We start from the raw sequence: 6,000 nt of genomic DNA on the forward strand, positions 1-6,000 counted from the left end.
AGTTGTGATGAGATGAGTGATGTCCAAATGAGAGAAGGGTTACTTCTATTTATACACTTCGTTGAGGGTGAGGAGACACATCCATTAGGCTTGTTGAGCCTACATTTGACTGAGGCTGACCTTGGCAATTTGTCCATGAGAAAGAATAAATTCAAAATTCCATTTCTGCTTGTCAAAATGAGATGATCTTTATATCAAAACTGTACCTCGAAAAGAGGAATCCAATGCAATAATCATCTCCATCACATGAGTTGTCCTAAGGTGGAAGTTTGCCCTAGTTGCCAATTTTAACACTCCCTCTCAACTAGGGAGAATTCCACCTGTCAATCCATTTGTCATCATCATGCCAACCTGTCATCCTGTACCATCCCTGTCATCACTGCCCTGTACTGCTTTGTTGTGCTCTGCTGTGCTGAACCATGAAGTAATAATGAAGAAGAAGTGATCGAGAGTGAGTCACAAGACCTTACCACTCTCCATTGACACAAGTAAGTCCTTGATCCCAGATCAAGTTGTTGAACACCATGCATCCTAGTCATAGGGATTACTACAGTACATGATGTGTCCATCGGTAGTGCTATGGTATCGAACCATATTTTCCCAACTCATTGGCCAGATGAGAGGTACTTCCCATGAGTCCTAGACTCTATGGGTATGATGTGTGCCAGGGCATTAACAAGAGAAGGTAAACCACTCATCTTGCTCATATGCCGTAGGAGAAGGTGAACCACTCATCCTATGCATATGTCAATCATAGGGGAAGGTGAACCACTCACCCTACATGCATGTGTCTGAGTAGGGGAAGGTGAACCACTCACCCTACACACATGTCAACCATAATGGGGTATCACAAGGGAAGGTGAATCACTCACCCTATATCCAGCGCACCACTAGGGGAAGGTGAATCAATCACCCTATGGTTGCTCATAGCTCGAAGAAGTACCCCAAGCCCCCATGAGCTCCCAGAGATTTGTGTCCAATTCATATGGGACCCTCATAGGAGGGTCGTTCCACGACTCCAAGTCTCTCTTGGAAGGTTAAGAATTTGACCTTCCCCAAAGGCTTCATGAGAATGTCTGCAACCTGCTCATCTGTCTTGATGTGTTGGAGCCTAACTGCTCCCCATTGTACCATATCCCGGATAAAGTGGTACCTGATATCAATGTGCTTGGAGTGGTCATGGAACACGGGATTCTCTGATAGAAGAATCCCACTCTGGTTGTCGGAAAAGATCATGGTGGTATCTAGCACGTGCTCAAATAGCTCATTGAAGAGCTTCCTCAACCAAACTGCTTCACAATAGGCCATACTCGCAACAATGTATTCGGCCTTGGCGGTGCTTAGTGCAACCAATTTCTGCTTCTTGCTCATCCAAGATATTGAAGCAGACCCCAAAGAGAAGCAACACCCAGATGTGCTCTTACGATCCACCACACTGCCAGCCCAGTCAACATTTGAATATCCATGTAGCCTCAAATTTCCAGCAGTGTATCTTAGTCCATAGTGGATTGTGCCTTGGAGATATCTCAAGAGATTCTTAGCAACAATCCACTGAATGTGATGAGGCTTGACCATGTATTGCCTCAACGTATTCACAACGAAGCATATGTTAGGATGAGAGTTGACCAAAAACATCAGGGCCCCCACAAGTTGACAATACTCAGTAGGGTTCACCAATCCGGGCCTAGCAGCACTTCCACATAGCTTCTTAAAGTTGAGTTCGATAGGAGAAGTCACGCACTTACAGTCCACCATCCCACATCTCTTAAGTAGCTTCACAATGTATTTTCCTTGAGAAAGGAAAATCTCACCTAGCTTTTGCTAGACCTCCAACCCTAGGAAATAATGCATCAGTCCTAGTTCCTTCATCTCGAACTCGGAAGCCAACTCCCTCTTGCATTGATGAATGAGAGGGTCATCACCTGTGAGAAAGAGATCATCCACATAAAGGACCGAAATGAGAGGTCTGCCCTTTTCAACCTTGAAGTATAGGTTCAGGTCAGCATCGCTCCTTGTAAATCCCAGCTTCATAAGATAGTTATCGATCCTCTCATACCAAGCCCTAGGGGCTTGCTTTAACCTATAGAGGGCTTTCTTCAACCTGCATACATGTGTCTCATGATCTTGAACCTCGAACCCCTCAGGTTGTTCCACATAGACTTCCTCCTTAAGCGAACTATGCAAGAAGGTAGTTTTGACATCCACCTGGTGTAGGCTCCATCCTTGCGAGGCAACAAGGGCTATAATCGAACAGCTGGTGGTATATTAGGCAACTGGTGCAAATATTTCATCATAGTCTACTCCTTCCCTTTAAGAGAAGCCTCGAGCTACAAATCCGGCCTTGAACTTTTCAGCACTTCCATCAACTCCATGTTTGATCTTGTAGAGCCATTTCGAAGTGACCACTGACTTGTCCTTGGGTCTAGGAACCACATCCCGTACATCATTCTTCATTATTGACTCATACTCGTCGTTCATTGCATCCTTCCAAACTTGTTGCTTCACGGCTTCTTCGAATGTGCAAGGCTTAGATTATACAATGGTACTCATGGCAGCTAAGTACCCTTGGTATCTATTTGGCTTCTTGCTTTTACGAAATGTCCCCCTCAGTGCAATATGTTTCTCAACATCTTCAAGAGTATCTTTGAGCCACAAAGGTCTTTTTTTTGAAGTAGAGGGCTCACTAGTAGGTGGATCAGTGGGATCCATTGGACCTTCCACATCGGGCATCGGTTCACCAGACGGAGGTTCATCTTGCTTTTCTGCATCAACGTCATCATTGTCCTTCCTAGGAATAGGAAGATCTCGGATCTTTCTAAGAGCAGAATCTTCATCGAAAGTGACATCATGACTTAATTCCACTTCCCTTTGACCAGGCACATAAATTCTATATGCCTTTGAAGTTTCCCTGTAGCCCACAAATGTTCCTTTCTTCCTAGATTCATCTAGCTTATTTATTTTCTCTTTCGGCACATGAAAATATACGGGACAACCAAAAATTCTAAAATGAGAAACATCAGGTTTCTTACCGGTGAAAACTTCTTCGGGTGTCTTGAAGTCCAAAGCTTGATGTGGGCATCGGTTTTGGACATACACAACGGTGTTGGTAGCTTCTCCCCATAAGAACTTCGAAAGACCTTGATCATGAAGCATAGCACGGGTGGCTTCTATGATAGTACGATTCTTCCTTTCGGCAACACCATTTTGTTTAGGAGTATATGTGGTAGTGGTCTCCCTCTTAATGCCAGCTTCTCTACAATAGTCTTTGAATTCATTTGACTCATATTCGGTCCCATTATCGGTCCTCAATATTTTGATCTTCTTCCCTGTTTGATTCTCGACCAAGGCTTTGAAGGAGCAGAACCATTTGAACACTTCATCCTTCTTCTTTAAGAAATAGATCCATGTTTTGCGAGAGAAGTCATCCACAAAAATAACATAGTATAAATATCCACCCAAAGATGTCACAAGCAACATACCTGATAGATCAAAATGGACCAATTGAACGATATCTGTGGTTTGAGTCTCACTTGAGGGGAATGGTCCCCTTGTATGTTTTCCAGCTTCACATCACTGACAAACACCTTCATGATTCAAGTTGAATTTAGACATACCTGTGACCATCTTCTTTACATTGGGTAAGTCTTTGAAATGAAGGTGAGCAAATCTCCGATGCCATAATTCAGATTGAAGAGAAGTATCACAAGTCATTGCTCCCAACAAACTTCCTCCAACCTGATAGAGACCTTCAACCTTGAATCCAAGAGTGAATGCATCTCTTGGGTTCTTTTGCCAAACTTGAACCTTCCCATCAATGAATATCACCTTGAAACCTTTGTCTTCCATCTTAGAAATAGAGACCATGTTCTTTTTCAGATCAGGTACATATAGCACTTCTTGTAAGTGGAGGGTTTGACCTTGATTTAAGTGAAGAGTAACAATCCCAATTCCTTCCACGGGATAAGTGGCATTATCCCTAAGTATAATCTCCATATTTATCTCCTTTTCAACCAAGTTTGAGAGGGCCTCCTTGTATCCAGTGAAGTGCCTTGAAGCACCACTATCAATCAACCAATGATCCAATGTATCCGAAGGAGAGGCGATGGAGAGGGCATAAATAAGATAAAATTCTGTTTGCTTTACAACATTTCTTCATACCTGGAATTTCTCTACTTCTTGGGAGGATGACCATTTCCATTTCAAGCAGCGAGAGCATTCTTTTTTCCTTTGTTGTTGAACCTGTTGTTCCTTTGATTGCCATTGCTCTTGAAGTTGTTGTTATTGTTGTCATCATCTCTTGGAGTATCCTTCTTGTGAGGACACTCATTAGCAAAGTGGCCAAACCTGTTACAATTGAAGCATCTTCCTTTTCTTCCTTCTTTGAATCCCGACTTGAACACTTGTTCTTGATTCCTTGGACCAACATTGTTCCTTCTCTTAGAATGAGCAGAGAAGTCGGTAGGATTGTTTCCATTTGAAGGCTTGTCTCTTTCCATCATCCTTATTTCTTCTTGAGTGCATCTGGCCAATATTTCATCAAATCCTGGAATCCTGTCATTGTTGAGGATGGTAGTGTTAAACACTTCCCGATCTCTTGTTAGGCCTCCAAGTGCAATAAGAGAGAGCGCTTTGTCACTAGTGACTTCACCAATAGATAGGATATCATTCTGTTGATTTTGGGTAGCATCGGATGTGCTCTAGCTCTGAAATTTTGTGGAGGGGCTAGAACACATAAGATCTCCAAGACCCAGAAATCATTTGGAGAAATTCCACCTGGATTGTATTTTATTAAAATAATTAATATTTTTAATGGGGTTCCTAAGTCTAAACTTAAGAAAATAAAAATATTAATGGGTATTAATTAAAATATGGGTGAGAAGCTTCTAAGTGACGAAGATCAAGTCTAATTTAATCTTAGCCGTTGATTAGGGACTTAATCTTGTCCATTGATTCATCAACAGGAAAAGTATAGGAGGAGGCTTGAGGGTCAGTTGTAGATACATGAAGTTGATCATTTAGTTCCATTTTCTCAGGCATGGTTTGTTGAGAAAATCGAATAAGTGATTTGAGTTGCATTGAGAGGGGCAGAAGCAGAGATTTGGATCAGAGAGGAAGTTCTGAGCCAAAGAGTACGTAGCAGAAAGGCAGCCTGAGCATTAGGGAGGCAGTGTAGAGGCCTACGCAGCCCAGGAGGGGCTCACGCAGAGTTGACGCTGGCCAGGAGGGTCTCTTGCAGTGGCAGTGAAAAGTATTTGTCAGTAGTCCGAGATTTTGCTGGAGAAGCGAGATTCTGAGCCGGGAGGGCTGAACAATAGTCTTCATCCAGCAAATCGATCCAGCAGAAGGGGTGACGCAGTCTTCTAAAGGCAAGACGCTGGCCCATGCAGTGATTGCGTAGGGACTTTGTAGTGTTTTCCGAGAGGAGCTAGATCGCTCATTGGATCAACTTTGACTTGAAGAACGAGGTAAACCCTCGTATGTATTTCTTGTTGCCGTGATTTCTCTGAAAGGTTAGTTGGTGTGAGAGGCAACCTGTTGTACTTAGATTATGCTTGCTTAATAATACAAGCCCTCTATCTGCTGCACCAGTTTTCCCGCATTGGGTTTTTCTAGGGACATGTTGTCCAAAAATAACGGTGTCCCTTGTGTGTTTATCTCATTTATCATTTCAGTTTATGATCTGTATGTCAGTGTAGTCTGCAGTAGTGTTTTTCATCACTGTTTATAAATTAAATAACTTGTTGAATGAAATAACAAGTAGGAGATGCTAAACTAGTGACTACAGTAGGATTTTTGTTTGTAAAGATTCATAAATTTTCACATGGTATCAGAGCGATCGCAGATCATAGGACACTGAAGCGATCAACCGAGAAGATCCAAAAAATCTCCTGCAGAAAGGCAACTGTCCCGAGAGACAACGTTGTTTCAGAGCTAGAGGAGCAGCTGAAGGGGTGATGCAGTGCAAGAGGAGTGACGCAGAAGCTCATGCAGTGCCTGCGT

The sequence above is a fragment of the Pinus tabuliformis genome, chromosome 2_2, assembly GCF_031772625.1.
Source record: "Pinus tabuliformis cultivar Carrire ecotype Pingquan chromosome 2_2, CPIR1, whole genome shotgun sequence".
NCBI lineage: Eukaryota > Viridiplantae > Streptophyta > Pinopsida > Pinales > Pinaceae > Pinus > Pinus tabuliformis.